This window comes from Arvicanthis niloticus, chromosome 9 (genome assembly GCF_011762505.2).
Source record: "Arvicanthis niloticus isolate mArvNil1 chromosome 9, mArvNil1.pat.X, whole genome shotgun sequence".
NCBI lineage: Eukaryota > Metazoa > Chordata > Mammalia > Rodentia > Muridae > Arvicanthis > Arvicanthis niloticus.
In genome coordinates, this window is record NC_047666.1 from 21476990 (window position 1) to 21487881 (window position 10892).

General features: G+C 42.1%; 1 long non-coding RNA gene across 1 annotated transcript in view; it reads right to left on the bottom strand.

Moving 5' to 3' along the window:
• The window catches only part of LOC143443620 (uncharacterized), a 75561-nt gene extending 65084 nt beyond the window's left edge, over window positions 1-10477 (bottom strand). Inside the window, exon 1 of the long non-coding RNA XR_013112754.1 lies at window positions 10376-10477. This is a non-coding gene — a long non-coding RNA (uncharacterized LOC143443620). The remainder of the gene's footprint in view (window positions 1-10375) is intronic.
• Window positions 10478-10892: the final 415 nt, after the last annotated feature.

Consider the following 10892-nt stretch of genomic DNA (forward strand, 5'->3'; position numbering starts at 1 on the left):
AAAATATGGACATAGCAACATGCAACTCAACACGTTTGGGAGATCACAACAGGAGAGCCATCTAGAGTCTCATGTCCTAACAAAGCTTGAGCCCACCAGCCTCAGATATGCTGCTCAACAGAAACAAGAGAACCCCTCATCCAGACAGAGAGAATGGGCCAAGTCCTATGGGCCTCCAACTGCATGCAATCTTCAAACATTTTTAAAATAAATCTTTCCAAAATTCTAGTAGTTTTCATTGCATTTCCATGAAGACAATTTATCCAAATAATTTTTTTGAAATAGAAGTTATTAAAGTAAACAGATTGATAGCAGATGAAGATAAATGTGAAAACCATGTCTCCCATCTCTGGAAAGAAGCAAGTCAAAAGAGATGGGAGTAAAAAGAGATGGGAGATGAGAGATGCTGTCCTGGTATCTTTTTTGGTTCTGTGGGTCTTTGCTTTGATCTTGGCCAAAAGGCCAACATTTGATGAATGGTTGTGTATCTTCTGGCAAGACCTAGATTATGGAGAGTATTGTCGTGGGTCAGAAGGTCAGGCAACTCACACTCTCACCCTTTTTCAGGTCTGTATAATAGTTTAACAAGCTTTAATAACACAAGGAGTATTGAGCATGGTGCCACATGCTTTTAATCCCATCACCCAGGAAGTAGAAGCAGGTAACTTCAAAGCTACCCTGGTCTACATAATGAGTTACAGGTCAGCCAGGGCTCCACAGCTGAGACCCTACATCAAGAAAAAAAAAATAGTAAGAATCCTGTGGTCCTGATGGAAGGGTAATTTTTCCTTTGAAACTAACAGTATTAATTTTTCAGTGGCCATTTCAGTTCTGATGATTTGTTTCTTATTACAGTTCTTTATGGTATGTTTAATATTCTGGGCATGGTATTCCCATTGGTTATGATGATATATAAGAAGAACTGGGTTGGCCATGATGGTCAGCCAAGATGAACTGCCATTTCTTGCTGTCCTGCTATCTTTTTTGGTTCTGTGTTACTCTCCCCAACATGTGATGAAGTCTACATAAAAAATTTCATGACTGGGAAAACTGCACAGATAATCCTGTTTACTAAACACAATACAAATGTTCAACTTTCTTTGTGCAGTTGTGTGTGTGTGTGTGTGTGTGTGTGTGTGTGTGTGTACGCAAGTAGGTGTATATAATTGTGTATTTGTGTACTCGTGTGTGTGCATATACATGCACATATGAGCACATGAAAGCCAGAGAGTAATCTCAGGTGTCATTCCTCAGAAGCCACCACCTCCTATTTTAAAACAGGGTCTCTCACTGGCCTATAGCTCACTGGATCACACTAGACTGGCTAGTGAGCCATACACTACCTGTCTCCACCTCTCTAGAACTGGGATGACAAGTAAACTATGATGCCCATCTTTTCATGTGGTCCATGGGATCAAACCCGAATTCTCATGCTTCCATGGCAAGTGGGTTTCTGACTGAGTCACATCCCCAGCCCCTAAATGCCGAACTTTATAATTCCTTCTCTCCAAAGATGAAATCAGACATGAAAATGTTTAATCAAAACATAATAAATGCCAGATACTTTCTACCCTTGTGTGTTGAAGATTAAACATTTCAGGATAGCAAAGAATTTAGAGGGGGAAAAAGCTAGAATTTCTAGGGTAAAGGGTAGCTTGTTTTCAACTGCTTTACCCTGGTTCCTTCTACAAAGCTTACTGAAACACAAAGAAATACACCCCTTGTTGAATTGGAAACAGCCCTGAATTAACATCATCATAAAAGAAGAGTTCAGCACACAGTGGAAGTACTTCACAACTCTCCATCCTGAGACAGTATCCGTACTTCAGCATCTTCTCTTATTAGGAATGATTCTAGCAGTGCACTCCCATGAGCATCCTTAATTTGAACACTCAAACTCTGAGCTAAGAACAAGTCCTGGGACTAATGAGAAGCAGAGCGACTCTCTCAAAGCTCACAAACCCTCCTACAGAGCCTATGCAAATAGAAAACAGAGAAGAAAACCATAAAAGAACATGAGGCCATCCAGAACACTCCTCCCAGAAGAGTGCTACAATCCAGAATACAATGGCTGCAGGTTTTTCAGAAAACTTCCTCCTTCTAGCCTAGCCATCCTGTAAGCAATGGCTGAGCTGTCTCTACAGAACCTGTTTCGGTGATTCCAATCCCCGGTTCAATTAGTGCTGCCCATATGGCATGGACGTGACCTTCATCACCTCACACCTGGACTTTCCATATACCAGAGTATCTCAGACCACTTTTTTCATGTGAAATTATTTTTCTTCAGTATCACTTCCTCCAGGACCCTATCATCCATCTTTTCCATGTCAGGAAACTGGGCATTTCTAAATTACTCTGTGAGTGTTTCTAGAATATCTGGAAAGTCAGTTTGGGTCTACATCCCCACAGATGGGCAGTCCTTATATTCCACATGTTGGACCTACATGCTGACTCCATTACTGTCACTTTGGGATTTTCCTGGCTACACTTTCACCTCTGTTAGCTGAGTCATTACCTCAACTACTCAGTATGGTATAAATGTCCCCATGCTGTTATCAATGAAAGACAAGACACCAGCTTTATAAGAAAGAAGAGAGGGGCTCCATGATCATGCCCAGCTCATGTGAACTTTTGATGAACTCAAATGTAAAGTGATCAGCTACCTAATCCCTGGAGTGATATCTCAGAACATTCAGACTTAAAATCCTGTTGTACACATAGACAGGATGCCATGAAAGGAGCCTTCACAACCATAATTATTTCATGTGAATACTTCACACTTTATCAAACCCTACCAGAATGTCTTGACAACAACTTTAAAATATATTAATCTTCAGGTATAATTACACAAGGAAATTCTATGGGCAGCACAAATAGGACTCAATGTTCATTTTGTTTTGTTTGGGGTTTTTTTTTTTTTTTTAAGGAGGACACAAAGTTGGATGCGTAGGAAAATAGGGTGGGCTGGGGAGAGTTGGGTGAGAGTAAATATAACCAAAATACGTTGTGTGGAATTCTCAAAGAACTAATAAAAGGCAAGGGGGAAAGACACTCAACCTCAGAAACAGGCATGGGACAAAAATGTACTGAAGTCAAAATTTAAGGTTTACTAGCAAGCTGTTCAAAATGCCCTTCCTATCAATCAAACCAATGCAGTTAATTAAATAAAAATAAGTTTCTCTATTGTCTAAAGAGAAATGGAATAATTCTGAATATATTGCCTCCTGTAGTTAAACATGTTTACACAAAGTCCTTGCTCATTGCCCATGAAGGTACAATTTGTGAGAGTCTAGGAACAGCAGCTGGCTATCTCTAAAGGCGTTAAAAATGCATAGGGGCCCTGGAAAGACACTTCAGCAGTTAAGACTACTTGCTGCCCTTGCAGAGGACCAAGGTTTAGTTCTTCAGCATCCACATCTGGAGGCTTAGACAGCCCTCTGCAGTCTAAGCTGTAAGATCACACCTCTCTGGAGCTCTACTTTTAGGATTCTAACATCTCCTGGCCTCCACTCTCACTGTATACACATGTTGTACATGTGCAGACGCACGCGCCCGCACAAACACACACACACACACATACACATATCCTCACACTGAACATCTACCCATCTGCTAAGCCAAAAGTCAATCAAGAGTTTGTATTAGCTCTCTCCATCAGCCACCATGCCCAGATCATTGGCACTCAAACAACTTTCTAAAATGCTCATTTTACCTCGTGCTAACTCCTTTACCCCCAAACTACTGCCACATTGCTCCTATACTCCACAGTAGCTTCCTTAACCTGTCCCAATCTACCCCAAAGCCCTAGCAGCCTCTATAAGGAAGCTTTGGGGCCTTATAATCAAGGAGAAATTGAAGGAATTTCAAGCAAAGTTAGGTCTAAATGGTTGGCCTTTCTGCCCTTCCATAAGGTAGGGCAGAGAGAGGAGAGTGTGCTACTGATTGGGATACCTGGGCCAGCCTTGCCAGGATGCAGATTAGAAGAAAACACATCTACCTTATCATCAGAATGTGCAGACTGGCTTTTGCCTCATTAACTCAAGCACTTTCGTAAGCCTTTGTTCTCCGACAATAGACTGCTTAAGCAACAATAGCAGTTTGCAGCCCATGCCTGCAGTACTAGCTTGGTAAATGATCTTTGCCAGGTCTTCCCACTTCCTTCTATACAATGTGGTCAGTTGTGGGTCTCCTGTGCTCCCAGACCATACTGAGCTCTAAGTCCCCGGTAAGCACCATTTCTGTGTCGGATAATGCCTACTCTCCCCCATTAACAGTAATAGTGTGAATGACCATAAGCCATTAATTTTGATGAGATCGGGTTGGATCACCTCAGAGAATCAACGGAAGCCATGGGAGACGCGGAAATAGTCCCACTTTGCTTGTTTTAATGAATAAAAACTTGAAAGCCGTTACAGCCCACCTGACACCACAGGCCTAAGGAAAAGTTCACCCTGTCAGCAGCTACAAGAGAAAAGTGCCAAGGAATTACAGCATTAGCTCGGCTAGAGTCTAAAAGCCAAAAGATAGGGGTAAAAAATTGCTGAACACACCAGGCAGAAATGACAAAGTCCCAAAAAGGCTTTTTTTTTTGGGGGGGGGAATTTTATTTCTTAAGCATTCAACAATATGAAACAAATTATTGTTCTCAGGAGTCTGCAATCATCGTGGAAAACATATCAGGATGCCAGGTCTCACTTGACCACCTTGTGGGCAGCTCTTCTCAAAGTGACATAGGGCGAGAAAATGTACAAGATGCTGTCATAACCATAAGCATACGTCCTGCTTCACTCCTCACTGATGCTCAGCCTGGTTCTATCTTCTGTAGATATCCATGGCAACCTAACACTTAATTTGGGGTGTCTGCATGAACTTGCTTGAGTGCAAGGGTCTCTGCCCTGACAAAAGGTGAGATTTACGGAGTCCCTCCTGCTCTTCCCCCACCACACACACACACACACACACACACACACACACACACACACACACACAAGGAGGGGAAGAGGAAGGCAATGATTTTTGCCTTTCTGACTTGCAAATATCTTGTAAGGGGGAAAGTCATAATTCACAGCCCTGTATATACAAAACGCCTCCAACGGGTTTCAGCTTGGAAGTGTAAGCAATGAATTTTCTGCTAAATACAGCAAATCCAGTCACTATATTTATAAAACAAAATGCATTTCGATTCTGAATGCGGAATGTAATCCTCTGGGTATAGCAACTTCCAAATTGGCATTTAAAAAGTTATTCGGGCTGGGAGGTTGCTTAGTGGTTAGCACTACATGCACAAACTCAGCTTGAAAAGCAAAGTACCTTGATGTCTCTATAAAAAGCTGTGAGGAACAGCAAGGTCATTTCCCCAGTAAAGAAACCTGCTGCCAAGACTTACAAACTGTTTGATCCCTGGGACCCTATGGTGGTCAAAGAGAATTGGCTCCTACAAGTTGTACTGTGACCTACACACACACACACACACACACACACACAAGATAGATACATATAAAATGAAAAGAAAAGCTCTTTGGTAGGTAAAGAAGACGCTAGGGTAAATATTATATTATATATATTTATATTGTTTAATATATTTATATTATTATTATACATTCTTAGTACTATATAACAGAAACTCATTCAATCTAGCTTTAAATAGCAAATCATGCCAAAAAAAAAAAAAATCCTAATCATGATTCTGTCACTCTAAAAAATAAAGAGAAAGAAAAAAGAGAAAGTCCAAGGGAGAAAAAAAGTCACCTCAGTTTTAAAGAATTTGTCTTCAGCTAGTGGAAACAGTGGCCCCTGCCCAAAGACTTTTTCCAGATTATATCCAGAGTATTTCAGAAGAAAGGACTCTGATCTAGTTACAGTGGTTGAGTTCGGTCCGAGGGTGATTACATTTGGCTATCAGTAAGCTGGTTAGTTCTTTTTAAACTTGATACAAACTAGTCTCCTGGGAAGAGAGAACCTTGACTGAAGGACGGCTCAGATCAGGCTGGACTATAGCCAAAGTCTGTGGGGAATTCTCTTGAATAATTAATGATTGATGTGGAAGTGCCACCCCTAGACAGGTGTTCTTGTGTGGGAACAGCAGACGAGGAAACCACAGAGCAAGCCAATAAGAAACATTCCTCAGTGTCCTCTACTTCAGTTCCTGCCTTGAGTTCTTACTCTGATTTCTCCTCACAATAATATATGTCTGTGTATGTGTATGTGTATGTGCGTGTGTGTATGTGTGCAGAGAGAGAGAATAGACTAAAACAAACGTCAGAAAGTGTCATGGGTCACCTGTGACAAGCATTCCACTCTCTTGTATTCTGGAAAATTTTCAATCAAAGCGTAATCACCACTAAGAAGACTATGAAATGTTAAATCTGGAACCAAAGACAGAAGCAATACACCAAACAGCCATGCTTCAGCCTTAAAAACAGAACAGATTCTTATGGGAAGAGAAAAGATTACACACACACACAGACACAGACACACACACACACAGAGAGAAAGAGAAAGAGAGAGAGAGAGAGAGAGAGAGAGAGAGTTAGTTTTGAGTTCGTTTAATGTGAATAGCTTAGCAATTCAACTCCAGAATCTCAAAGATCTGCCTTCTCAGCATCATAAACTGGATTCTGCATCTTCATCCATTGTATCTATAATTCAGGCAGGAAGACAGTAGAAAGGGAAGACCTGCTGCTGGGAACAAGAAGGCAAAGGTATCTGTATACAAAACAAACACTAGTCCATAACTTCACAGCACATACAAAAAATGAACCTCAAGTGTACTAAGAACTGTCCTAGTTTGTTTTAACTAATTGACACAACCAAGGATCTCCTCCCAAAAACCTCTCGGTTGAATAATTGTCTTTATCAGGTTGGTCTGTGCTCATGTTTGTATAGAGTTGTCTTGATTGTTCATTTATGTAGGAAGACAGCCCACTATGGGTGATACAATCCTCTGGACAGGTGGTCCTGGGCTGTATAAGAAAGGTAGACTAGTCATGGGCATGATGGTGACCAGTAAGCACTGTCCATGGTTTCTGCTTCAAGCTCCTGCTTGAGTTCTGGCCCTTACTTCCCTCAATGATGGACTGAGATCTAATAATATATAAGGCAGGACAAGGTACTTTAACACTGCAACAAAGAGGAAACCAGAGCAAAGACCTAACTGTAAGCGTTCAAACTGCAGCGCTCTCAGCAAACACAAATATAAATCTTTGTGACCTTGGATTAGGCCACCGTTTGTCTTAGATATGATACCCAAAACGCTACCAAGCAAAGAAAATTAAATTGAATTTTATTAAAGTTACATGCTTTCAGGACATGACAGGGAGAAAGAGAGAGTATCACAGAGCAGGAGAAAACACATAAATCTCATCTTGTAAACGCATAGAGTCTGGAATAGAAAATGTTAGAACCATCACAACTCAACAATATACATAAAATAAAAATGTTGGCACAGTACCTAGATATACATTTCTCCAAACAAGATATAAAATGCACTTAGTGGGAGTCTGGTGGGACTCAGTAGTTACGAACATAAACTGCTCCCCCAGAGGATCAGGTCCTAGCACCCACATCAGGCAGCTAAAACTGCCTCTAAATGCAGCTCTATTGTATTCAACACCCTCTTCTGGCCTCAGTGGGCACCTGCACTTATACATCCTCATATTTGACACAGATACACACGTACACACATAATTAAAAATAAAATAAACCTTTAAAAATAGTCAATAAACATCCAAGAAGTTTCATATCTTGCTCCTAACTGGGACCACAGATCAAAGTACAGCACTGAGCAATGTGTGGAGAGTAAGAGACTTCGGAGCCCTCAGTCCTACTGGGATTTTACCAAAGCCCTCCTTCCAGGCTCAGAAAACCCTGTAGAAAGAGAGGCAAAATGATTGTAAGCACCAGAGGGGATGGATGACTCTAAGGATCCAGACCCAAGGGTGATGTACATATCAATTCACAGAGCCTGTGACAGCCACAGAAGACCTGCATAGGCTCAAACTAGACAGGATCCCAGCAAGAAGCAGGGGAGGTGGACACGAAGCCCTATCTCTAACCAGGAAGCTATTTGCACTTGATACCTGCTGGGAAAGAAAAAAACGGCTTTCTCCCACGGTTTATCCACCATATTCCAGGGTAGGCCCTTCTGCCCTGGAACAGTCGGCTAACACAAAATAGATTCCATGGTAGGTTTTGCTGGGTGTTTTGAAATGTGTTTGTTTGTTTGTTTGTTTGTCTGTCTGTTTTTTTGACAGGGGAGGGTGTTGATATATTTTGTCTTACTTTATTTTATTTGCTAATTTTTAGTTTGTTTAGTCTTTGGTTTGTCGGTTTTTACTGATGGTTTCCCTGGTTTGATGGTTTGTTTTTGCTGTCGTTTGGTTTGGTCTTAGGAGAGAGTGAACATGAAACTGGGTAGATAGAAAGGTGCGGAGAATTTGGGAGAAGTTGAGGATGGGAAAAAATATGAACACAATGAATTATGTACACCCAGAGGATGCACATAAGATGTGGGCTGGAAGGATGTCTCATCATAACTCCTGGCCTCACAAGCTTAAGCACCTGAGTTCAAATCCCTAGCACCAACGTAAGGTAATCACCAATGTAATCTCAAAGCTGGAGAGGCAGGAGACATCCCAGACACACTGAGCTGATGGGCTCCGAGCTCAGTGAGAGACCTGCTTCAAAAAATCAGGTGTTGGCCTCTGGCCTTCACACACACGTGTGTGTGGAAACACAGGAAAACACACACAGAGAGAAAAAGATACAGAATGGAAGTTGGGGCAAGAGCGTAGTGACCTCGGGAGTCTCGCCCCTTGCTTCCAGCTCTGCTGCTTTGGAGGGCACCGTAACAAACAATTCCTCCAAAAGCTGGGACCGTTTAATATTTGATCCTGAAACCCCAGCCCAGATGTATACACAACAGGATTGGGAACAAATGTTCAGGCTCTGCCTCTTCTGTGAACATCACAGCAACATCCTTCAAAATAGCACATGAAGCGTGTGTCATTCAAAGGTCAGCTGAAGAATGAATAAACAAAAGGTGGAACCTTGAGAGGTGAAACCTAGTGGCAGAGTAACCGGGGATGTGCCCTCCCCTAGGATATTAGGATCCCCACCCTTTCGTGTTCTGATTACTCCCAGCCACTGAACAGAGGACTGATTCCTCCACCATGCACCCCCTAACTTCAACACAAGCCTGGAGACTACAGGGACAACAGATCAGATCTCAAACCATGAACCAAATGAACCATTTCTCTCTCTCATCTCTTCTCTATCTCTCTCACTGTCTGTTTCTCTCTCTCATCTCTTCTCTATCTCTCTCACTGTCTGTCTGTTTCTCTCTCTCTCATCTCTTCTCTATCTCTATCTCTCTCACTGTCTGTCTGTTTCTCTTTCTCTCTCTCTCTCTCTCACTGTCTGTCTGTCTGTCTGTCTATCTGTTTCTCACTCTGTGTGTGTGTGTGTGTGTGTGTGTGTGTGTGTGTGTGTGTGTGTGTGTGTGACACACATGATCATGTGGAGATCACAGGTGAGCCTCAGGTATGCTTCCCCAAGAGCGTCTACCTTTTTTGTTTGAGACAGGGTCTTTCATTGGTCTGGAATTATAAGTGCTTCCCAACAGGCTCAGCTTTTAGAATATAGGTTCTAGGGTTCAAATTCAGGCCCTCTTGATTGTGCAGCAAGTACTTTACTGGCCAAGCTGTGTCCTCAGCCTGCCATTTTTATTTTCATCATTATTATTATTATTATTATTATTATTATTATTATTATTATTATTTTATTATTATTCATTTGTTTTAACTGTAGATACACAGAACATCAGTACTAGATGCAATCCAGGGGCACCAAACACAAACACTACTGACTCTATAATCTCTCTATGATTGCAATTAGACCTGACTTAACAACCAGGCTAAATTTCAAACACCTTACAGCAGACAAGGCTCTAAATCCCATTCCAAAGGTTGGAACATGCTGCCTCACATTGTGTACTGGAAGTGTTTCACCTGGTGGCAGAAGGCAGTGAGCTTCTGTTTCAGGCAGGTGACATGAGCAGAGATTTTAATCAGCCCCCAAGGAGGTCTTCCTAACAACACTGAAGCTTCTGGTACTGGGAAAAGCACTGTGGTCATCAAACTGGCACTTCCCTAAGGAAGAGCATCTCATAAAATAACATGATACACACATTTGCACATACACATGCTCATGTGCACACACACACATAATATATACATACATATATACAAACATGCATGCATTGTATTGTATATATACACAATATATAATAATATATTGTTTATATTGTGTGTATGTATATATGTATATGTGTGTGTTAATTTTAAACAGATGAAAAATGCATGACAGTTGGACTCACCCAAGCATGAATCATCTAGCACGGCATGTCAGTCAGCAAGCACCACCATGACACAAGGAAAGTCTGAGGACAAGGTAAACACCTGTCAACGGCTGCCTTGCTTGGATACAATGCAGGGCCAGGGAGCAGCTGCGCTTTGTACACGGGTGTCCCAGGAGGCTGAGCGATGCTCCCTAAGCAAACTCCCCCAGCGAGCCAGGGAAAGCAGTGGTTGCATCTGGATGAAAGGAATGACTCCTACCCTCACCCACGTTCTGTTCAACACTCAGGTGGCCCTCATCACCCTGGCCCTCCACAGCTCACCCTCCACCAGGAACAGGAGGGTCCTTTCTATGCTTGCTTCAGCTCATTCCACACTGCAATGGATTCCTGCCCCACATGGCACAAAGTCCAAAATCCTTACCAGGATCAATTGACTCCAGTTTAACCAGACAGACTCTAGGCCCCTTGGCCTCTGTTGCTCTGGAGTGGTGACTACCCCAGTGTTTATGTCACAGCTCTGTTGTACTTGATTGTC